At 35.3% G+C, this 26,259-nt stretch overlaps 1 protein-coding gene across 2 annotated transcripts in view; it reads right to left on the bottom strand.

Moving 5' to 3' along the window:
* Positions 1–26,259, bottom strand: part of LOC107222368 (zwei Ig domain protein zig-8) — a 379,382-nt gene that overhangs the window by 68,183 nt on the left and 284,940 nt on the right. The window lies entirely within an intron of this gene.

The following is a 26,259-nucleotide window of genomic DNA, read 5'->3' as shown; positions in this document are numbered from 1 at the left end:
CGTTCAACGAATCGCAAAAATTTTTCTCACCCAGTTTTAATAACGAAATTGGGTGAATTCGGAACGGAACAAGGGAGATTTCCTATTATTTCCAGGGTTCTATTATCCCCGCGTTTAGTTCATTCGGGAACTGATAATGTCGTTGTAATTTTCAATATTATTCTTTGTGGCCGGGGAAGCGAATATAAGACGCTTTGTTGCAAGCTCTCTTGCCGCAAGCTCGCTCTTCGTCAGAGAAAGAGAGAGAGAGAGAGAGACTCGGAGGTTGCGGAAGAAACAGTTAAGGTTGGGAACTCGGGTTTGAGAGATAAGTAAGATAAGTTTTAGATAAAAGGGCGGCTTACGAGGAGGTTACTTTCGAATTCTTTGCGTTATCTCTACCGTCTGCTTTTCCGCGCCGCATCTATCTCCCTCTCTCTATTTTTTGCTTACTCGTGTACAGTTTAACATTCAGTGATCGAAAAAAAGTAGAAGTAGCCGCATGGATGATGATATCGATTTTTACGGAAACGTAAATCTAAATTTTATCAACACTTTTGTTCACGTTTTTACTTCATAAGATCGAGACATTAACTTTCGGACAAATTTGCGAAGAGAAAATTTTCGACGTTAATTATTGTTCGTAGAATATTTTGTAAATTACGATATGAAAAATCCTCAATTTTTAGCCCTTCACGCCTTAATTACCGTTTGTTAGAAACACGTTCATCAATTTTTTCACATTTTTTTTTTTTTAACTCGATCATTCGTTTTCGATTTAATTAATACTTTCCGCGGTCGGAAGAAAAAAAAATATATATATACAATCTAACCTGTGCCGTGTATAAACGTTCGATATTTTCGGATATTAACTGAATTTTGAGTCAAGTTGATCCTCGATTAAAAAAAAAAGAAAAAAATTGAATAAAATATGATTTTTTTTTGCATTTCCAATTCTGTGTTCCGCGAAGGAGTGAAAAGTGATAATTTTTTTTTTTTTTCAACCTGTTCTGAAATTTTTCAAGTCCGATGAAAGAGGGATTGAAAAATTAAACCGGTATATTAAGATTGCAATGTATTTCGAAACGAGGTCCCTGGAATATTTTTACCGATTCAATTACGATCCCCTTTGTATCCCGCTCTGAAAATCCCAAATTATCCACTTTTACAGCCGATAAAAGAAAAGAAAAAAAAAAAAAAACATACAATCTCTTCCCGTCTCCGTAACGTAGGCTTCACTAAAAATTTCTAAATAACGTTTTTTTTTTTTTTTTTTTTTGTTTTTACGGAAGTTCCCGAGGATCCGCTTTGAAATGAATATCGTATTCGGCAAGATCGGATCATTTTCAAACGACAAACATATCGGATCACATTATTTCCGACGAACAGAAGGTTGTAAAAATTCGCAGGCGAAAGTTAAATTCGAAAAGTTGATAAAACGGTGAAATTGCAGTAAGATTAAATTTTTTCATTTATTCTCGACGATCGGAGATATTGGAATTTTTATTTATTGCAGGAAAAAATGGAAATAGAAATGTCTCGTCGATTTGACTCGATAAATTTTGGTCATAATTTTCCTGCCTTTCTCTAACTTGTAAATTTTATTAAATCTAGTTACGTGAGATATCGTTTTAGAAATGTTGTGTAATGATTTCGAGGGAATGAGCAAAGCTTTTAATTGCGATACAAGGGCCGCTCTCTTCTCTCTACGTTTTAAGCACGGTATCAAAGTCGGCGTTTTCCCTCGAGGGTGAACCGAGTCTCTGAAGCTTGGAAAGTAATCACGCTTTTCGAGATACCGCAATTAGATGAAGACCTGCTAATACGGGATGCGAAATCGAGGTTGGCGTAACAATTATTAAGAAATTTCGATGGCAGATTATAAAGCGAAAGAAGCTGTGAGATAAATTTCATACAAAACTCTCGAGAAAAAATTGTTTTATCAAATCGATGCTGGACGGAAATATTTATGATGGAGATCGATTAAAACTGTTCAACACTCACTCTCGTAAGCAACAAGATGGAGGAAAAATTTATTAAAAAATGCCAGAATCTTCTTGCGATAATTTTAGCTTGAAGCTTGAAAGATCTAAAATTCTACCTATTTTTAGGTGTGTTTTTTTTTTTTTTTTGATTAATTTTTTTTTTAACGAATATGAAAACATTTAGAGCAATTTGAGTTCCAGGGATTTATTATTTATAGCTTCAAGAACATTTCAGAATTTTTTACATCGAAATCGATAACAAAATTGTGGCATGGCGCATGTAAGTTGCATCTCCTGAATCATCATTGTCGAATTTGTAACAGATGGAAGAACTTTTTTCAGTTAAAAACACTTTTTCGAGTTCGAGCTCGTAGCTCAAATGCAAAAAGAAGAATATTCTTTTTTTCAATTACATACGATTACGAACAATACCAATTCATTTTTCGACCAAAAAAATTGTTGAAAAAAGTTTTTATAAAAGAATCTTGGGATTGAAATTTCAAAAATCCAACCACGAGGTCTGATCGATGAATAAGTTTCAAAGACTGTGTCAAAATTTCACGTCGATTGGATGAAAATTGTTTTAAAATTTGGTAATAATGTTTTTTGTAATTGTGCTTTTATGTTTACTAAAAAAATTTCAAAAATTTTACGAAATCACCGAGCACACTTGAAACTGATATTCACTTACTTTTTCGGTTACGATACGTTAGTGAAATCCGAAATCCATGTTTTCCCTACTTAGCGTGTAGTTTTAAACTTCGAAATTTCGCGTATCGAACGCTTAAATTATCAGAAATAAAAATTAACGCAACGAAAAATTAAACAGACTTCGTTTGCTCTCTCGATTCGCGGTAAATTGGATTAGATCACATCATTTATTTTCTGATTGGAAAGAAGAATTATAAGTGCGTAGAAAGATGAAACGTTTAACTCCAGGTATACAGTTAATTAGGATCAATTTTATACTGAAGCGATGTTTTTCTGGCTTACTAAATTACGATTATTGTTAGATCACGATATCACAAAAAATTCATCAAATGAAAATGAATTCTTCAAATTTTCGGTAACTGAACGAACATCATCGAAATCATATTGAACCCGATGAAATCCCTTCAAAATCGTTCTACATCACATAAAATGTAACTTAAGAAACGGATTATAGTTCAATCAATCTTCCAGATTTTTACAAAAATATCATCGAAATCCCACGAAAGTTTTTTTAAATCGTATTTTCGAAGTGAAATCTATGGAAAAAAAAAAATGTCATCAAATATCCAGATTTTTTGAAAAACACACACGTATTATGATGTATTTGAAAATATTTCGTAATGTCCAATAACAACTTAATAATACGATATTATACAAATATCAACCTTTTGCAAATTGTGAAATTCAGTAAAGCTTGTTAGATTCGTTTGAAATTGTTTTCAAAATTTGGAAAATTTGTGAATATTAGTGAAAGCGTCCTGTAAAATATTCTTAAAATTATAACTAAGACAATGTTTTACCTCGATATTTAATTTCTGTTTTATCTTATGATTTGTAGGGGAAAATAATGTTCAGGCTGCGGTGAATTCTCTCCATTTTCGCGAACTAATAATAAACACACGGATAGAAATTCATGCTTATATTATAAACACGACGATGACAAATATCTTCAATAATATGGGTTCCCAAGTTTTGCGAAATGATCGCGTTGCGTGGCGCCATCCGATGAGTTATAAATTGCATTAATGAAGAGGCCATTAATTATCACCAAGATAATTAATATTAAAGCGGAGACACGCTTAAGAGGATTTTCTCTCTCTCTCACTCTCAGCTCTCGTATTTCCTTGTCACACACACACTAAGGACGTCTTTATATGCGTAGATGAAAATCCGGGGTGAGGTTGAAGTTCCGAATTTGAAAATTTCCGAAAGCCTATAATTTCGAATTATTTCATGGCGAAACCTGAAGCGAATAAATCAAACTTTCAAGAAACAACAAAGTTTCGAATGGTCGGAAACTCTAAGGCTCAAAGTTTCAAAATTCAAGTTACGACAGACCAAAGCTTCGGTAAGTAAAGAACCGATAGAGCAAAATTGCGAAAAATAAAGTTTCGATAGAGTGAAATTCCGAAAATTAAAATATACTCAGACAGAGTAATTTACTCAACGAGTTGGTGTGAATAATCAGAAAAACTAAATTCAGAATGACCAGGATTCCGAACGTAAAAATATCGAAAATCCAAAACAAAGAAAAGTCAAAGTGACGAAGTTTCACCGAGCCAGAAATTCACAGAACTGAAAATCTTCGGTCGTTCGGAATTTTTAATCTTCTCATTTTCGCGCTCTCGGAATTTTGACTTGTCAAATTTCTGTCCTTTCAGAATTTTGCACTTTCAGAACTTTGAGCGTAAGGACTGGACCATTTCAAATTTTGATTTAATCCTCAAAGTTTCATTTCTTCACTTCAAGTTTCGCCATCGAAAAATTCGCAGTCGATTATTGAAAATATAATTTACAACTTCCATCAGCAAAAGTTCCGCAGATTAAATATGTTATGTTTATCAATAGGAATAAAAATATTGTGTAATAATTTGACGGGCTTTTACCGAATTATTAATAAAATATAGATAGATAAAATTTTTGCCAGAAAAATATGCGACAAGTTGAAAGGTCGAATCGATCACAGATGAAGTCATTTTAGTTAAATTTGTGTACTCCACCCTGATTTGATTATTTTCTCGAATAAAGAAATTTAAAAAATTTTCTCCACAAAAATCAAACGAGCAGATCAACGTTCGAAAAACATATCGATATTTTACAACGTTTCAAAATTAACGCGTTCAATTTTACGATCAAATTAATTACAAAACTCTGCAAGCTACGCGATTCGCTTTAAAATATAATCCAAGGATTGCAATTTCATTCGTTTATTCGCTTGCGTTCAAACAGATTCTACTATTATTTCCCAGATTTTTCAATTCGCCTAATCAAATAAGACACCCGGTGTATAATGTATACACAAACCGATCCGCAGTATTGTTGGATATTATTAATTACGATTCGAGCATGAATTAAAACGAAGCAGACGCAGATCCGGTGGTGTAATTAATGATGAAATCTGGATTACAAAGTCGATGTTTCCTCAATTTTTCCCGCACCCCTCGAAAAAGATGTAAAAAAAAAAAAAAAAAAAACCAACCAACTGTATTTCCCCCGCATTTGCGTGTTTATAATTTATATATATATATGGATACCTGCGTATCGGACGTAAATTCGTTTCTGGCGTGCGATATATTCTTCCACGTTCTGCACAAATGTATGAATATACAACGGTGTTATATATCTTATGGTCGAAAAATCGAGGGAGATACACGGAGAGAATAAAATCCCGTACCTGTACATTTAGAATCTCTCGATGTATTGCTTTCCCTTTCTCATTTGAGCCCGGTTTGTTATTTAGCACTTTTTATTCGTTAAAAGCACCTGTAATAATGAATTAGTAACAACGATAATAACAACAACATCAACAATAATAATAGTAATAATAATAATCATGTCCATACTTTACGATCAGAATGGTATAAACTATTTTATGTAAACGATTCAGAAACAATTATTAATAAATTTCATAAATAAAAATAAAAATAGTGATAAAAAAAAAAAATATGCAACCGATGTTTTTAATATTTTCACTTGGCGATCAATTTCCGGTTTCCCGTTTCTTTTCGATTCTACTTGCTTATCCGTTATTCTTTTTCAATATCGTACGCACGTTTCGTTGAACCTCATGATTTGAACGACGCGGTAACTTTTATGGGTTGAATTGATTTACATTGATTTATGTAACTACACCTAATTTTTTTTTTTTTTTAATTTCAAATTGATATTCTTAGTTCAGATTTGTATTCTTGATTCAATTTTTTTCACCCTGATTCATGAGTTTCTCGACAATTCTAGATACTTGACTTTAATTAACGTAATTTGCAAGAAAAAGAGAGAGAAAAAAAAAAAAAACACATCGTAATCATTCTTTTGTATTTTCGATTGATTTACAGCAATTTTTTTCGATCCAACTTAATCATTTTCCTTTGTAAAAAGATAATTTTGCCACTAATCCGAACTAATTCCGACAAATTTGACGTAATTTTTGATAATTCATTTATTACTCAGTTAAATATCTCATTATTTTAATTAATTTTCAATAATTCGTTCAAGTCTGTTTAATTTAGTTATCTCGCATTGATTCCAAAACCTATTGACACATCAATTCCGCGAGTTATTTGCCCCTCGTATTAAACGATTCGTATTTCGTAGCCTGTTTCACGCGTCGAGTGACGATATTAAGTAGTATGTATGGCAGTTCGGTCAGCCGAATTTTTTTTTTCAACTCAATTTCTCTGCTTATAAGGTCAAACATTGTATTATTCAATTTTTCAGACATCCGTACTGTAACACTATCGCTCATGTTCGCAACTTTTTTGCATTTTTATGCGCACATACGTAGAGGCTGAATCCTTGAAATTTTTTTACAGCTACTTGAACTTTTTTTTCAAAAATTTCGATTCTACAAACTTTTGAATTTCAATCCAAAATCAGTACAATACGTGAAAAGAATAACTGGCCAAATATTTAGTGGAGATATTCAGTACAATTGAAATATATTTAACTTCAAGTTTCTTGCGAGGTTCGTTTTTTTTTTTTTGTTTTTTTTTTTTTTAACTTGAAATTGACCTTTCATACATTATCGTTTCTAATCTTAATAAAAGTTGAGTTTACTAAATGCTTGGTAAAATTTCAGACAGTATACATGTGAAAAAATAATCTTCGTAGATAAATTCCTTTCTGCATAAAATAACATGGTAAACAATATCTGATATGAAGGAGGTGAGAAAAAACGACAGTCGTGGTAAAAAAATTTGAATCAACGATCGTTCCGGCGTTGGAAAATTTGACTCCAGTAAAAGCCTGAAATCATACCGGTTTCTTTAAATGTGTCAAGGAATGAAAATTTAATTCTCATTGTGAAATTATTCGCAATATCAAATCAGGGTGAATAATGCGTCGAGGATTAATTCCATTAGCCGCGTCAGCCGAACTCTTTCGCATCGCTCGAAAATGAATTGGCTTTGAGGACCACTCTTCAGATTCCCGAAAGCTCGGAGCCAAAAAGTGTAGCGTACCCAAGGGTGGAAATCCTCGGCCGTTTTGAATCGTGCACGGTCCTGGTACGAAATGGAATGTAAATAAATACGGCTATTTACATATAAGCTCGGAATAGGAAATGCTGCATAAGAAGTACGACGCATTTACACCCGTCTAGATATGACCTGCATATGCTTCCTGGTGCAGGGCGTAGATTCGTTGCATAAGGACGATTCGCTGAAGATCGTGAAAACTTGACCGACTCGAGTCGAGTGCAAAAGAATGCGCAGAGCTGCAGCAGAAATCAAAATCCCGAAAGACCAAATAGTCGAGTGATCGAGGACCCGAAATTTTCGAGATACGGATTTTAAAACAACGAACGATCAGCGTACCGAAATTTAGATTTTCGATAAATCACCCGGTAGAATAAATGTTTTCCCAAAAGTTCGTTTAACCGAGCGCTCTTTTGTCCGAAAAAGTATTTTCAGAACACTCGGCATTCCAAATTAACAAAACATAGAATTTGAGGATATGGAAAAATGAAAGTTCCGAAATTCAAAATTCAGAGTTACCGATACTTCGACCAGCCGAAAAACGAAAAATATTATTTGTCAAAAATCAAAGTTCAGAAAGAGGGAAATTTCGATCCGCAAAATGAAGAAGGACCGGAATCCCGAAAGGACGAAGCAAAAATTAAATATCATAATTTGTACCCAATTTAGAGATACAGCACTTGCACTTTGGTTTCGGTACAATACTTGAATCTACTTCACGAAATTAATTCACACAGGCCTGCAAAGGCTTCGCGAGATTTTCGAAGATTTCATGGAACGTCGTAAAACTTCGGGGAACTTTGCGAATCATATGATTCGTAAGATTATATGGATTTGTTTCGAGGGATTTGATCAGATTTTACGCGATATCGTTATACTCGTGTTACTTTGTCCGGATTTCGTCCAAAGACGTATTGTAAAAGCTTCTGCCTCTTCGCAAAACGTCAAGTAGGTACATCGGTACTTTACTAGGTTTCTTAACAACTTTCGGAGACGTTAAAATACAGATGCAATTGCAAATGTATGTAACTGAAACGATATTTTTCTAGTTATCCGACACGTTTCGGTTATCATCCAATGGTAAAGAAGAGTAACCAATCACCACAATTTTTGTTTCTCCTCCAAACTTGAGACTTTTCGTCCATTCAGCTCGTTTGTTACAGCAACTACGAAAACAGATAGAGAACGAAGACTGTAATACGTGTAGACTTTGATGTCTCTGAGGCATTCGATGAGAATAGTAATAGGACTTCGTATAAGACGTGAGAATCTCAACGCCGTTCGGTTATCCCTTCTCACAATCAGACTTTCCTCAGGATTTCGAACTTTCAACTCATCATCTGTCCCCGTATCAAAGATTCGCGGGTGGTTAATTTCCCTCGAGTTAGTTTCCATCGGGCTTGACTGTTATTCTCTGGTGACGAAGTAACAATATTATACCGTCGAGAAGTTTCACTAATTTTAGAAGCTACTCAAAGTGTTTTACAGTCACGATAATACCGTATAGAAAACGCAGAAGATGACGAAGAAATTGTAGGAAAAAAAAACCATTCAGCGAGTTACGCAAAGGGAAAGAATTATTTGAGTCATATAATATCCATTTGATTCAAGTAAATGTGATAGCCAAATGCGGCGAACACAATCCTTACTTAATTCAATAAAATACTTGTGACAACTTAACATAGCAACGAATCAAGCCTTTGAATGATCATACTGACTATCATTTTATCCTCAAGATAACACGGCGCGAGTTCCTTGAAATAACGTGAACTTTGTATCTGACTTCCAAGCCACCTACCCGGTTTTATAACTATCTCTGAAGCTACTGTCTTAGCGAGAAAGTTCACCGCCTAGCGGGCGTTTACGGTACTAGTGTGCCGATGCTTACGATGAACGCATTCTCTACTTAGTTCAAAGCATGTGATGTTTATTTTACCTCGTAGACAAATTATTGCAACTGATTAAACCAGTTACGGCAAACAAGCTCCGGTTAGATCATAAAAGTATGGCATTTGATCGATATAAATTTTTTTTGGACCAGATTCATGTGCTTATTTCATTTAAAGTACTTAATTGTTTCTGTCAACGAACATTCGACTTGGAGGAACAATACATAAACTCAAGTGAAATGATATTTAGTTGACTCAGTTTCGTAAACACATCGAAAGGTTCACTCGATCGCGACAAGAAAGTATTTCGTTGAATCAAGGAATTCGCTTGACTGTATCATTTTAACAAACTAACCAAATCGAAATCGTTCAACCGAAGTCATCGTATTTGTAACAAATCAGGTATACTAGATTGAAGTGAACGGACTCCAACGAAATGTATAACGTTGGTTCAAGAATTCCTTTCCATCCGTGTACTCTAATTTCGAAATCGTCATGCAATGCGTCACATGTATCGCACGCCACTCAATAAGCTCCGCGTCGTCGGTAATGTGTTGGTGTATACAAATGTATACACATATGTGTATAATATACGCAAGAATACATGTGGGTGTATGAAGGTAAAACGTCAAACGACATCGAGTGATAAATAGAATTGGTAACAGCATTTCAGTGCCGATGAGCGACGAGGATCGTTAACGTTATCAATCAGAGTCAAGCTGCAAGGGTTGCGACCGTTAACGTATACCAAGTTACACCCGTTGCATATAATCCAGTATCGGTGTTATAAACCTTCCACCGTCTGTTACACATACCTTCGTCTATACTTGGTCGTTGTTCGCATACAGCGTGCCTCGATACAGATTTAACAGTGAAATACCTGAGATAATTTGCCATGCTTTTCTACGAATATTTTTTTCAAGAACACCCAGATTTTATAACATGATTTCAAGAGCCGATTACCGGGATATAAGCTTCTGTTGATCTACTTTTTTCCAAATACACCGATTCTCGTCTTCGAAGCCTCATAAAATTCTTAATTTATCGTCGAACTCTCTCGCAGTCTAACGAAATTTTTCAAGACTTGTGATATTATTGAGGTCTCGCGAGATTCGTCAATCCCGTAGAATATCTCGAGGTATCAAGAAAAATCTTCAATACCCATCGAATTTCCCGAGGTCTCGCGAAATTCTCGAAGTTTCGCGAAACTCTTCAAGTCTCGCGAAAATTTTCAAGTCTCGTAGTACACTCGAGGTCTCGCGAAATCTCATCAAGTCCCGCATAATTTCTCGAGGTCTCGCGAAGCTCCTCAAGCCTGTAGAGTGTCTCGAGGTCCGGCGAAACACAAAAAAATTTGGCGAAATTTTTCATGTCTCACGAACTTCTCCGGGGTCCGATGATATTCTTGAGGTCTCACGAAACCCTTCGTGTCTCGCGAATTTTTTTTTCGTAGTCCCGCGAGATATTCCTCGGAATCTCACGAAATCCTTCAATCGCTTGAAATTTCTCGAGGTCTCGCGAAGCTCCTCGATCCCGTAGATTTTCTCGAGGTCCCGCGAAAATCTCTCGAATCTCCCGCAATTATTCAAGGCTCGCGAAAATTTCTTCAAGTCTCGTAAAATCCTCGAGGTCTCGTGAAACTCCCGAGGTCTCACGATTTCATCGAGGTCCCGTAAGATATTCCTCGGAATCTCACGAAATTATTCAATTCCTTAAAATTTTTCGACGTCTCGCGAAGCTCCTCGATCCCGTAGATTTTCTCGAGGTCCCGTGAAAATCTCTCGAATCTCCCGCAATTATTACCGGCTCGCGAAAATTTCTTCAAGTCTCGTAAAATCCTCGAGGTCTCGTGAAACTCACGAGGTCTCGCGAATTTCTCGATGTGTCGCGGAATTCTTGCGGCCTCACGCGAGGCAGGGAGCACGTGAAATTTTCAAAGTATGACGTAATTTCGATAGGCGAATACCTTGTGAAATTTCATGATTTTCATATTTATTGTGAAATCGTAAGACGATGTACTCGTGAAGTTTTTTACAACACGCAATCGCGTGCCGGTGCGAACAACTTTCGGAATCGATTTATCCCTCGAAAATTGGACTGAATTCCTTACCGATGATTTGGTTAGACCAATAATATGTCTGGAGTGTGGATCAGGTACGTAATTGTGGGATCATCAGTACGGCGGTTAATTAGTTCGTTGCTCGTCTGGTCAGCATTGGTTGGTATATTCCTTCATCATTGACACTCTATCTCGTTTGATACAAGCAGATTGGGGAATGCCTCTGAACACCGATGCGGTTGCCAACGGTATCGACTAACTCTCCGCGTTGTCGCGATATTGGTGTACCGCAACGATTCAAATTACAATCGCGAAACGTTGGGGGTGGTCGGTCGAATATCAAGGGTTGCAAAGGCTATCCAACAGTGGGAGGAGGAGGAGGAGGAGGAGGAGGAGGAGGAGGAGGCTTGTGCAGACGTGGATGGCTCTATTTCATTCGGTTGAATTATAATGCAAGTCTATCGGACTGGGACGAGTCTCGGGATTTAAATTGGACTATTTTGACCGCTGTATACGGCCGCTAATTAATTGCCGCAACAGCTGCAGCATGGATATAATGGACGAAGACTGCAACTCTGCAGCTTATATACTGGACTGTTTACGTAGGTATTGCAGGCGTATACACGTGGCTTTGAAAAAATACGGGGAAGAGAATTACCGAGGATTACATCGTGACCAGAATTTTACGTCATTCTGTGTTATAAATAAAAGATTAGTCGACCGTGTTCAATTTCAGTCTCGGATCATGCTAAAACGAATTTAAATTCAACCCGATGAAAACCGCGCCGGACAAGTCCGCGGAATACTTGCTGAAAATGAACTTTAATTTGTTTAGCAAAATCTTACCTTAGACTTTAATCCACATTTTTATTACCGAAATTTAACGCGTCGAATTCAAATTTTGTTCAACTTCGATTCATCAAACTTGATTGGTCATATTGAACTTCGTTTAGCTTTGATATGTGGAACTTTGAGGCAATTTCAATTCTCAATTAAATTTAAAACTATAAAACCGTTTTGGAGTATCCGTTTCAATGACAAGTCAATTTTCAGTTATATATTATACTAAAGTTCATTTGTCAATTTCCAAACTTGCCATCATTAGTTAGTAATTTAAAGTATTTTTCCCATTTACGTGTATAATATGTAAGCTGCAGTGCAATCATGACGAATTTTATCTACCGATGAAAAGGAATCAAAAAATTCGCTTTTCATATCTCCAAACATATTTTATATCCATGAAGATTAAGAAAAGGAAAGTCATCGGGTGTTTCGTTCAAAATCGAAACTGCTGATTTTTTCTGAAGAGAATTTTATTTCCACAATAAACTCGGAGGCTGCTCAACCGATTTTTATTAAAATCTGATAAGATTTTCGTTCATTGAAACCAAATCAACGGAAGAAGTTACATCTGAAATGGCTAATCGATTTTCAACTTGTCGCAGGGTGAAAATATTTACTGCTTTGCAAGTAAGTACCGCTCCAACAGCTCGGCTGATTTTAATTGATCGAAGGCACGAAAAATTCAAAATTTTACTTCCAAATATCAACTGGCTGTCAAATCTTCGAAGGCTGATGCCGGATTCTACACGACGGATGAATTACTTGATATCATCTATTCTCAAATTTCACTCAAGTGTTTAAAACACAATTTCATTATAATCTTTACTTCATCGTCTCGTTTCAAATCTGGGTATATTCAATATTAAATAGGTTCGAACGAAAGTGTTAGTTTTGATGTGAAAAAAAAAAAATTGGCATATTTTAAAACTTTAGTGTGAACGTTGCAAGGATGATTCTGATTTAGCTTTACAGGATACATAAACCTGTATTCTACCAAAACAATGTAAAATTTCTATCAACTTTTTTTATTGTAATTGTTTTAAATAATACACATCAAATGATAATTTTTTCGAAATGATTGTCGATGATTCTGTAAATTTTAAAAACCGCAAAAAGGCAGAGAGGGTAAAAAAAAAAAAAAAATAATAATTTCGGGGTCTGACGTGAAATACGAAACAGCGTTGGCGTCATTTTTACGGTTGACAAGATAATGAAACTGGTGATTTAATTTGAGTTTAAAAGATACGCTTGGAGACTGCTGGCTGTTTTTTTTTTTTTTTTCAGGAAAAGGGATAGAAGTTCCGAAATCGGCAGACATTTGACAGTTCAATTTAAAGCAGGACGGCGTGTAAGCTTGTTTTCGGAAGCAGAGAGAAGAAGCTGGTATAAACCGAGAGCCGTAACCACGTTTTCGCGAGATTTATGCTACCTGTTATCCCAGAGCCAACTCACGCCTCGCGTCGACCTGTGTTATCTAGTCCCACGATGTCCCCGAGAAAATCAGTTCTTTCGGTATAAAACAACGACGAGGGTCGAAAGAACGACCGTCTCACACGCGTATCCTTTACTACGTGTAACCGAAACGCCGTTGCAGGACGATCTTTTACTCCTGGTTGCGAAAAATTTCGAGGAAGAAATCCCTCAGCCCCCTTTGTTCTCAGCTTTTTGTCGCGTAATTGGAAAAATTTCACCAGCGATGGGTGAAATTATTCAATCGTGAACCACGAGTATTATTTGTATTCGGCAAGAATACAAAGTAAAAAACCGAATTTGTAATTTGTGTAATTGAACGCGAATGAAGTACAAAATTACACTCTCATTTTGTAATTGAATGATATTTTTACGGAGGACAAAGTAAAAATAAATATTACACTTGTGTTTCGTAATGAGGACGAATTGAAATACAAATTGCAAATTGTATTCTGTAATTATCTTGAAATATTTCTATTCTGTAGTGAGTACGACAAAAACAGAAAAAAAAAGATGTAAAATACGTAAGATTACACACTCGGTAGTTCTCATAAAAAAAAAAAATTGATATCCAAAGCAGTGATTGATTGTATTAAAGAATTGTAATTGTATCGAATAAAAAAAAATTATTTTTACCTGAAAATCCGATTTGTTTTGGACAGAAACATCAAGTGTTTGGAAAAATTGTAATTGAAACAAATTTAAGCACGAATTTCACACGTAATTCGTACTTTATTCCGCTGGAAATACAAAATACAAATATAATTGACTTTATATTTACATCTTATTACCAAATACAAAGACAACTTTCACTTTATTTTCGTTTTGTTACAAAGCACAAAAGTATTATGTACACTGTTTTAAAATAATTACAATATAAAGATGTAATCATTTGCATACAGAATACAAATACAATCTGTATTTCAAAACGTCCCGATCACAGAATACACTGTAATTCTTATTTCATTCATCTCTTTGGGTTACAAAAATAATATCTGGATTTTTTCTTATAATTACGAAATACAAATGTAATTTTTCATTTCTCTCGAATGATTCAATTAATTGCAAATTGTAATTGAGCAGAGCCTGAATATATCAATACTGAAGGTGACGCATAAAATTGACTGTTCTGACAACAGTCCGGAGAAAAAATTCAACTTCAAATTATCAACAATAGCGAATATGAGAATGACCGTATTATACATACAGCTACAACTGTAGTCAGTTCATTTTACTCAAAGTAAATCGAAAAAACAGTCAAACGAAGGAAAATAATTTTACGAACATTCAAATACGTGTCACGTGAATTACGGATAATTTTTTTTTTTTTTTTTTTAATTCTCAACGCAAGCAGAAATCGTTTACTGAATGCATTACGAAAGCTCGCGAAAGTCTCCTTCTTCGAAGAAACGTATATTATGCCACTCGAGAGCGAGGCGTAGGCAGATCTTTTGTGTTCATGAGCAGAAGGAAGCTCGTGGCTCAGCAAAGAATCATATCGAAAATTACAACGTCGTCATCAATCGAGGGACTAAACGTAGTCTCGAGGAATAATGGAGACCAGGAATAATGGAAAGGAGCTTCCTCCTCGTGAATTCTTCACCTCATTTAAATTGCCGTTCAAACATCAAATACGCGGTGAAAATTTTCCCTCGTATTAAAATGATCGACGAGATGCAGAGGCGTGTCAGATACATTATTATTCATCCAGAAATCAAATGATACGCTAACGAAACGAAATTGAAAAAAAACAAAAACAAAAAAAAAAAAAAAAAAAAGAACGAGACCTCAACTTTGATTTATGGTTCGACTCTCAATTTTTACCATACTTTCATACACGTGTCTCGACACTCTTTTTCACCATTCCCAACACTCCGTTTGAGTATTTCCCGTGTCTTGATCTAGATTCTGGTAATATTTCGCCGGCAGTTAGCGCAAGTTAGTTCGAAAGAAGTAAAGGCTACGGGTATAACAATTATTATATACACCTAAACAGCTGTGCCTACACACATACAGGATATACAACCCCTGGAACGAGATGAAATTAATCAAAGGAACGAGCGCTAAGGTATAGGAAGAGGCTTAATTGGCAGCGATCAAACTCTTCGTCTGATATAGCGAAGCGAGAACGGGGAAAAAGGGCAGGGGAATTCCCACAGAGAAAAAGGAGAAACGAATCGATGGAGGGTGGCGAGCCGGGAGCCGATGGAAGGAGACGGAGAAATCGATGAGAATGTGTAAGCAGGGCTGGGGAAAATTGAATTTATTTAATATATATATATATATATATATATATATATATATATATATATATATATTTAAAGATACACTGCATAAATATAACGTAAGGTACTATCGAATTTTCATTTAGAATAATGGAAAAATGGAAATCCGATTTCGCTGATAATATCTTAAATTGATGATGGGACATTAAATTGACACGAATACCAAAAATATACATTATTTTGACGTAAGCTCGGTAACTGTTCTTTCAATCTTTCTTTGTTTTCATTTTTTAATACAAAATTGATACTCTTTTGAGTAAATGTTTCCGAAAAGTTTTCAGAGGATCTTTGTCACTGTGTCAAAAGATCGTAGAAAAGTCAATGCCTGCAATTTGAGTATCTAGGTGTCCGAATAAAAGTATTTTATACTTGGCTTCGTTGAAAATTGTCTGATAAGTTTTGTAAAAATTCCAATTTCGAAACGATTTCAAAGGAAGTACGAAACTCTTTAGACAGTTATGAGAAGAAAAACTAACCAAGATTTTCGGACCATTATTTGTATGTTAGACGGCGTTTCGACTTTGCAATAACGATTGCCGGTGTAAAAAAGTGTACGAAACGCTATAATTTCATTCGTTCGCGCATTGAATTGTGCAAATTTTCATTTTTGCACCGATAGCGATCAATCGGTTAATTCGAATCATTCGAATGCCGAATGATCCAGGAACAGTCGGTAATTCCCTGGGCAGATTTATCGACGTTAACGTACGTCGGCAAAACAGAACAACGAGAATCTGGATCCAGGTTTTGTTATCACACGGAGGGATGGTCCAACTCTTTCATGCATTATTCTCATTATGTATACATTCAGTTTCTGCTTAGACAATATTGAAAAAAAAAAGACTAACCAAAATTTTCGGACCATTATTTGAATGTCGGACGGCGTTCCGACTTTGCAACAACGATTATCAGTGTTTACAAAGTGTACGAAACGAATTTTCATTTTTGCACCGATAGCAATTAATCGCTGCATTCGAATTTCCGAATGATCCAGGAACAGTCGGTAACGCCGTGGGCAGCGTTATCGACGTTCACGTACGTCGGCAAAACAGAGCAACGAGAATCTGGATCCAGGTTTTGTTATCACACGGAGGGATGGTCCAACTCTTTCCAGACTGTCGACATGCATTATTCTCGTTATGTATACATTCAGATTCTGCTTAGACAATATTGAAAAAAAAAGACTAACCAAAATTTTCCGACCATTATTTGAATGTCGGACGGCGTTCCGACTTTGCAACAACGATTATCAGTGTTTACAAAGTGTACGAAACGAATTTTCATTTTTGCACCGATAGCAATTGATCGCTGCATTCGAATTTCCGAATGATCCAGGAACAGTCGGTAACGCCGTGGGCAGCGTTATCGACGTTCACGTACGTCGGCAAAACAGAGCAACGAGAATCTGGATCCAGGTTTTTTTATCACACGGAGGGAAGGTCTAACGCTCTCTGGACCCTCGACACGCTTTATTCCCATTATGTATACGTCCAGTTTCTCATTCCGGGGAAGGGCGAGACCCGTTCGTCCTTCGTCCGGTGTTTTTGGGTGTATTTTCTCGGGTGTCTTCATTGTGCTCGGGTTGCCGGACTCCGAGCTTCGAAATCGCGTCCCACGGTTGCGTCCCAAGAGGCGGCGTTTATCATCATCTTCTTTCTTTATCTCTCCATTTTCGGCACTCCCAGAGCTCGTTATAAAGCGGCGGCCCTTTCAGGGGCGAACCGGAAAGAGATTCGACTCGAGCCCCGTGATCTTATTTATTCATTTATTCCAGTTATATTCGCACGCGATTTTTTTCCCCCACCGAACGATAAATTACGTTCAAAGAGAAAAAAAAAAAAAAATAAAACAAAATAAAATAAAAACAAAGTTGAAAGAGTATCGAATTAGCGCTTCGTCGCACCTTCTGACCATCTCTGCACGATTCAGCTGCGCAGCACAACATCCGCTATAATTGTGCGAATCAATGAATAATTGCAACGAGCACACTGAGCAGCTGACAATATAATCATCGCCAATTGTTCTACCGATGTAGTCGTATCTGCGGTTCGATTCATCTACGACGAACAATTTTTTAAACACAACCTCTGCGTGACAAACAGTTCCTTAATTAGTAGTCATACACAATTTTCCGCTCAGCGTAAAATATAAAACACAGGCCAACAAAAAAAAAAAAAAAAAATATAACGTTTGATTCTATACGTCGAATAATAACTGAAATCTTCATTTACTACTTATAAAGTTTGCTTTTGTATTTTTTACGTTGATAAATAATTATCACCGGTCAACACGATTTTTGAGTCTGAATTACAGATATCAAATTTTCATCTATTCCACGTAATTATTTGAAGAAAAAAATACTATCATTAGATAAAGTTTACTTTTGTAGAAACCAGAACGATATTTCGGATTTTACGTAAAATTACCTATTTTCTAAAATATTTATTCTAAATGACAATTAAACAAACTTTAGTTTCACGTTTAGCTGTAATTAGTCACATCTCATTAGAATCACATAACAGTCACGCAGGGTGAAATTCACACCAGCTTAAGAAAAAAAGTGATATCCTGCTTCGACAGTGAGTTGTAACAATCTTAAAAAAATATCAAGGTATTGTTAAAGGATCGCAGAAAGAGCTCTCTCAATTTTTCTAAACAGAATTAAGTCTTCAAATATTGGGTCACACGGGGTAAAATTCACCCCAACTCCAGAAACAGTCGTATCGTGTTTCAACAATGTGTTCTAAAAATTGAAAAAAAAATATATCTAGGTCATTTTATAAGGATCGCTAGAAAAACTGTCTCAGTTTGCTAACCAAAATTGATTTTTTAAATACTGTAAAACATCGGCAAACTTAAGGTAATGAAAAAATCGTAGATGAAATAGTGTACGAAAAACTTTGATCCTAGCTAACAAGTGAAAAAACTATTGTACAGAAATTTAAAAAAAAGGAGATTAAATCTCTAAATGTCACCTTTCTTTCTTACTTAGAATCAAAGTTTTTCAGCCGTGATATAGTAGTGTAAAAAATTATTTTAACGAATGAAATCGAATAAGCGAATAGATGATATAGTAGTGTAAAAAATTACTGTAACAAATGAATGATATAGTAGTGTAAAAAACTATTGTAACGAATGAATAATATGGTAGTGTAAAAACTATTGTAAGGAGTGAATGATATAGTAGTGTAAAAAATTATTTTAACGAATGAAATCGAATGAACGAATGGATGATGTAGTAGTGTAAAAAATTACTGTAACAAATGAATGATATAGTAGTGTAAAAAACTATTGTAACGAATGAATGATATGGTAGTGTAAAAACTATTGTAAGGAGTGAATGATATAGTAGTGTAAAAACTATTGTAACGAATGAATGATATAGTAGTGTAAAAACTATTGTAACTAATGAAATCGAATGAACGAACAAATGATATAGTAGTGTAAAAAATTACTGTAACAAATGAATGATATAGTACTGTAAGAACTATTGTAACGAGTGAATAATATAGTAGTGTAAAAAACTATTACAACGAATGAAACGAATGATATAGTAGTCGAAAAAAATTATAGTAACGAATGACATTTTTCCGCCTCAAATTAGGCAACGGTAGATGATGTGTGTGTCGGAAAAAACAATTTGAAACACGTTTTTACGATCAAAATCTGAAATTTCCGGCGAGGCAGAGTCGCGGTGCAGGATACATAAACCGTGTGGTGTAGTTGATCCGAAGTTTCTTACTGCGTTGGCATGGCAGTGGTAAATTTATAAGATGACTGGGTAAACTGTAACACCGTGTTTGCATTCCCACGTTTACGAGGGAACCTAAGTTGCAAACGTTGTTGTTTCCGGTGCGGGTCACTGGCATTAATACAACATCCGCATCCAAAGCGCTCTTACAAATATCCCGATTAATTTCGAGACGTTTCGACCGTCGCTGAAACCGGGTTAAAGATGTATCGGCTACACATTCTCAACCAAAAGTGAGTCTCGTCGACGATATTCGAATACCTTATGATAAGATAACAGTCGGTAAGAAAATCAATCACGATAAAGACGATGGGAAAATTAAATTTGAATAATAATAATGTCCGATAGTTGGCGGTAAATTTTTTAAACAAAACATTATTTAAATTAAATATTCAGGGAATGTTTTTGCTTTTTTTTTTGACATGTGAAACGAATTCGTTGATTTTTCTGAATACAGGTGAATTTTTAAAGAATTATCTGGTTATTTTGAAATTTCCGTTTTTGAAAATTTTAAATTTTGAAAAGTGGAGGAATAAAAAACTTCGGGCCCGTTTTCATAAGAACATTGTACAGTACATTTAAAAAGTTTCCGGGACATCGAAGGAATAGTTTCGTAAATTCAGACTTTACAAATTATCGAGAATAAACAATTCTTCAATAATTCATGTGTATTCAGTAAAATCAACGAATTCATTACACTGGACAAACAAAAATACTTTCTGAAAATTTGTTAAGGAATGTTTAGTTCAAACAATTTATTGATAACTATTGGGCATCATTATTATACAAATTTAATATTCGTATCGTCTTTATTGTGTTTGATTTTTTTTTTTTCAAATTTTTATCTCATCACAAAGTATTCAATATTGTCAACGAGACTCACTTATGGTTGAGAATTCATATCCAGTAGATATATCATCTTTAATTGGCAATAAGGTTGTTTTGTCTCCGACAATCAAAGAAAGCCTGCATTCACGGGTTTGAAATCAACATTCCGAGTTTCGCCGTCCATCCTTCAAATTCACCGTCAGCAGTTTAGACAAATTTTGCCAAATTTCATTTCCAATATTCCAGAGTCCGAGGGTATGCAGTTATAACCAGTGATGGAATTTCGGTGCGGTTTGCCTGCTGGGGCCACGGAGAAGCAATTCTACGGGTAAGAGTGACGGCAATGTATCGCATGGCGGAGGCGATGGTCCGAGGAACGGACACCGAAACCGCCTCCCGACATTAACGCCCATTTACGAACGGATGTTACGAGGAACGCGAAAACGGGAATGCAGGCCTCTCTTCCTCTCCTCCAGACTTCCTCGAACCTGTTACGCGTAAAGTTCTATCCTCCCAACACTAATTAGGACCAGTTCCATCTCTCCGAGTGTAAATTGCTTGGGTTGTTGGATTATAATTTCGTGCGAAATTGACAAGGATCATTTTTAAGAAAGAATCGGCTTGACCTCTCGACTCGCGAGTTAACAATCGTGTGTTATCTCATATTTCGATGCTACAGTACGAAAGTATCGAGATTTTTTTACTCGGTATTAGATTGAAAATGTCCGGGAAATAATGGTAGCGTATTTATATGTAACGGGATGAAAGTATATCTGAATTTTGTATAATTTTATACGTAATAAGCATGGTGAAATCTGAGAGTGCGTTCAATTATGTATATATGATCAAAAATCTGTGGTTGGATAAATTTTCGTCTTGGATCGGATCTGATCCGATGTGGACAGCAGATGTAAAGTTAGATCTGGCCGCGCATTGTCAGATTTTTATGAACAGTGTGTCATGTCTGCAGAACGCAAAAAGCTAGGTTTGTGATACGGTGCGAGATCTCGCAATAGAAAATCAGATCGGATCGTATATTTCGTATCTGTCGGAATATGAAAGAAAAGGTTTGGTCGAATATCACGTTGAATCTGATCTTAAAAATTATAATCTGATCGAATGTGATGTTAGATCTAATGATGAAATGTTAGATTCAATCGATTAAAACACTAGATCTGATTAAAAAAATTAGATTTGATCGAATAAAATGTCAGATCTGAATGTGAAAAATTGGATTTGATCGAATATGATGTCAGATCTGATTATAAGTAATGAGATTTCATTCAATAAAATTTCAGATTTGACCATAAAAATTGGGTTTGATAGAATAAAATGTCAGATCTGACGATGAGAAATCAGGTCTGATCGAATACAACACTAGATCTGACAATAAAAAATTAGATGTCATTGAATAACACTTTTATATCTGACTATAAAAAATTGCCTTTGATCGAATATGATGTCAGATCTGACGATGAAAAAACAGGTTTGTTCGAATATAATACTATATCTGTCCTTAAAAAATCAGATTTGATCGAAGATGATGTTAGACCTAGACATAGAAGATCAAGTTTAATCGAATATGATGTTAGATATGACAGTAAAAAATCAGGGCGAATCAAATGTAATGTCAGATCTAATCATGAAAATCAGATTTGATCGAAATTTGCTAGATGAAACCATTAAAATGAGCTGTTATTGAACTTGACATGAGATTTAATCATATAATGAATTTGATCGAACATAATTTCGGATCGGATCATAAAAAATTTGATCTGATCGAATATTCGATTTGACTGAATATACATATATATTCATATTTGTGTATGCGATACGAACGAAGTTTGAGTCTTTTCAGTTTTTACGATAAATAAGATATAGTTATATCCAAGTACTTGTTCCTGAAAAACTTCAAGCTTTCCCTGGCCAACATTGATTTGAACGAGTGAATTGGAGGTGAAGGTTGAAAAAAAAGGTGATAATAAAAACTTTAATAATAAATCAAAATCTCAGTTACATCGGCGGTTGAATTTTTTGCCCAGAGTATAAAAAGGAAATGAAATTCGGGGCCGTGTTCACAGGATTCGACCGTCAGGCAAGTAGAACGACCTTTGACCGGGTCTGAGGTCAATTGAGAGCGGTAGCTATTGGCGGGAGATCAAAAGTAGATTCCGGAAGGCGGTTCGCCACCCCGAGAAAGCGATAAGGTTAAGATGAGCAAATGAAGAGGCGCCCGATTGAGATTCTGAAGCCCTTTTCATCGGAGGGTTGAAGCGAAGAGAAGAAAAAAGCCGGCGAATCGAGAACAAGAAAGCGGATGAAAAAGTTCTTATTTCAGGTATCAATGGCTGCTGCTGCTGTAGGGCGTGACGTCACGTGAAACTTTGCAAATTATATATTATATATTAAAGATAAGGGATGTGGGTCACCCTTTCACGTTTGATTTTCAAGTGAAATTCGAATAGTTGTTGACAGATTTATACGGAAAGGTTAGAAAATAACTTTGCCCGATTGGGCCCAATAATTCGGAATTTTGAATTTTCACACAAAGTTTCGTGAATCACAATTAATGATCAATTGCGAATTATTTGCATAATTAGATGGTAGCTTGTCGGACGGAAATTTTTACATCAACTTTTGCTCCCTACGCTCCTCTGAAGACTATGAAATTTTTGAAATTCTTACCGCAAAAATTGTATTGCAAGGGGCTTTTTGAGAAACACCAATTTTGTCGTTACTATTTTCATATGTGGAAAATAATTCATTGAAACCGAGTGAAAACGTTTTGTTCTAAGAAGCTTTGTCGTAAGTTCGAATTTCAGGCTGATCAAATAATTGTAGTGTTTTACTGACGCATTCCCTGAAAATTTAAACTGTGAAACTAGTATATTTCAACCAGCGTTAGACTTAGACACCACTAATTACTTCGTGTAATTAATTACATCGAAATCACCAATTAGATTCATGATTTGTAATTTGTAAATGAGTAAAACAAAAGAACACACTAATCGCAATTGTTATTTGTAATTAGAAAAGTTTCAATTAAAAGTTACGAATGTAATTGGTATCGGTTTTTCTTGTAATTACAAATTACAAATGAAATTAGTATCGGTTTTTCTTCCAATTCCAAATTAAAAATGTAATTATTATCAGATTTTCTTCTGATTACAAATTACAAATGTAATAAGAATCGGTTTTTCTTGTAATTACAAATTACGAATGCAATCAGAATCGTTTCTTTCTATGATTACAAATTACAAATGTAATGAGAATCGGTTTTCTTCTTATTACGAGTTACGAATGCAATTGGAATCGTGTTTTTTTTTTTTTTTTCTAATTACAAATTACAATTGTAATAGGAATCAGTTTCTCTTTCGATCAAAAATTGAAATTATAACTGAAATAAGCTTTTCTTCGTATTAAAAATCGCACTGCAACTATAACTAGTTTTTCTTTCAATTACAAATTGAAATTGTAATCAGTAATCGGAATCCCGTTGTTTCAATTATTTGATTAAAAAAATGCCGAAAACTGCTTTGAACTGTACAAAAGTTGCGGATTTTTTTCCGAATCGTGTCAACAACTCGTCGAGTTTTGACGGCTGCGGAAACTTAATCCCGCGGAGTTTTCCAAATTGTAGAATTAGAGTGCACTCGGCCTTCCGGACCTTGCAGGACGCTTCTCTCCGACAATCCTTTTCCATCCTTCGTTCTTGTACGTGCGTTGCATCGGCTTCCAGTATCTCGTACAATATAAATTCGAGGAGAAAGTATGGCGGACAGAAGGCGTGGCGTACGTGTTACTCCGGAGAAATTGATCTGCGTGTGTATCAATGTGTTGTGGAAATTGCGAACTCGGCCTCAGTTTTACCTCGGGATGTATACGTGAGTCGGTGCGGAACCGGGTTCACGCAAGGATTGAATCGAGAGAAGGGTTGTTTAAGCTTCCCAAGCAAATTACAATTCCGCGGGTATTAGAATTCCATTCTATGCACGGCAGGAATTATACTTCGATTCCCGCAGGACGAAAGTGCCTATAGTTATGTATATATGTATATGTGTGTGTGTGTGTGTTAAGAAAATTATAAACTTTCCACGAGGGGTAAGAACAATTTCGCATTTACATAAATTCACACCGAAACGTTTGAAAAATATTACCGGATTTAGAGGGAGCGGGTTTGAAGTTTCGAATTTGAAAAGTTCAGAGAGTGCCCAAGTCCGAATTACTTGGTGGTGAAATTTGAGGTGAAGAAATAATCAAAGTTTGAAGAAAACAAAATTTTGAATGATCGGAAACCCGACGGTTCAAAGTTTCAAAATTTAAGTTACGATAGAGAAAAGTTTAGAAGAGTAAAATTCCGAAAAATAAAGTTTCGGACGGAGTGAAATTCGGAAAGTTGAGATATGCTCGGACAGTTTTGAGTTTACTCAACGAGTGGGTGTGAAAAATTAGAAAAACCGAAAATCGGAATACCCAGGATTACGATTGTGAAAATATCGAAAATCCAAAATAAAGAAAGATCGAAGTGGTGAAATTTCACCAAGCCCCGGAAATTCACAGAACTGAAGATCTTGGATCATTCAAAATATTTCGATGTTTCAGATTGTAAAATTTACTCATTTTCGTACTTTCGGAAACTTTGACGGGTCAGATTTGTGCCCTTTCAGGATTTTGTTCTTTCAAAACTTGGAGTGTCGGGTTTCGGACAATTCGACACTTTGATGTTTCGTCAAATTTTGATTTTTTTACTTCAAGTTTCGTCACCGAAAAATTCATTTGACAGTGCGAAAAAAGAAGTTGACTCACGATCTGTCCTCAGAGAAAAGATTTCAAGTCAAAGATCACTGTAAATTTATCTACGAGGTCGGAACAAAGTTTAGTCACACGAGAGGTTCCGAAATATGATAAATGATGCGATTGGAATAGAACAAAAAATTATGGTGGGTTGAAATTTAAACGTATAAGTTATTTTGCAAAATGACCTTACAGCGACCCAGAATGAAAATTACTCGCTTCTTGAATTTTTTATTCAATGATCTTGGATAGATTGTGTTTTTCAAAATCAAGCTAAAGGGAATTCGATTCATTCTACCAGTGAATTGAATAATTCTATTTTTTGTTCGTAATAAATCCCGACAAAATTTTGTAAAATTGAATATTCAATTACGTCAATACAACGAGGAGAAAAGTGTTTGATCGTCAGTCAATCTTCTAGAAAATAATCATCTGAATAAAACGAGTCGTCGCTGAGTGAGATCAAAAAAATTATAGGTAATAAATTTTTCATACAATTTTAAAACCATTTTCAATCAAGCATCGATATCTGAACTGTTATTTAAAATTCTAGCGTTTTTAATTTTTTTAATTTTGAAACATATATTTGTACATACACTGAGAGAAATTTTCATTTTTTCATATTTTCATTTTTTACCACAATCGAAAAATATAGTTCTAGGTAAAAAATGAAAATTAGTTTTCTAGCCGTTACCGGAAAGTCTAATATCCGTTACTATTCTTTCTCATTGCGATCACTGTTGCTATATTTTCTCGCAACTGTTGCAAAAACTTAATGCTCGTGCAACGATAAATTAACGTTAAACCCTTATTTAACTAAAAAAGTAGAGTAAACCTCAGAAACTGATTTTGCGTTTCAATTAACAAAAAAGGATCGACGATAGCGCAAAATGTTTACGCGTACCTCTTTTTTCGTAATTCCAACACTATCCAAACAGTTTTTTTTTCAACGATACCTGTTTTACCGATTTTTTTCTAGTTACTACAAAAAATGAAATTTTTTCTCAGCATACCTCGCGAATGTAAAAATCTGATAAAAATCTGATCAAAACTCCACGTTAAAAATAACTTCCCGTAGAGTGATCGAAGAGCGTTGATTTCACCGTCAAATATAAATCCGCCCTCGTCTCCGACTATCCTCGTTTTCCCATCCTAATTCGGAAGTTAAATTTGTTCAAATTCCCTCACGT

This window comes from Neodiprion lecontei, chromosome 7 (assembly GCF_021901455.1).
Source record: "Neodiprion lecontei isolate iyNeoLeco1 chromosome 7, iyNeoLeco1.1, whole genome shotgun sequence".
NCBI classification, from domain to species: domain Eukaryota; kingdom Metazoa; phylum Arthropoda; class Insecta; order Hymenoptera; family Diprionidae; genus Neodiprion; species Neodiprion lecontei.
Note: the sequence above shows the minus strand (reverse complement) of the source record. Positions and strands in the feature narration are given on the sequence as shown.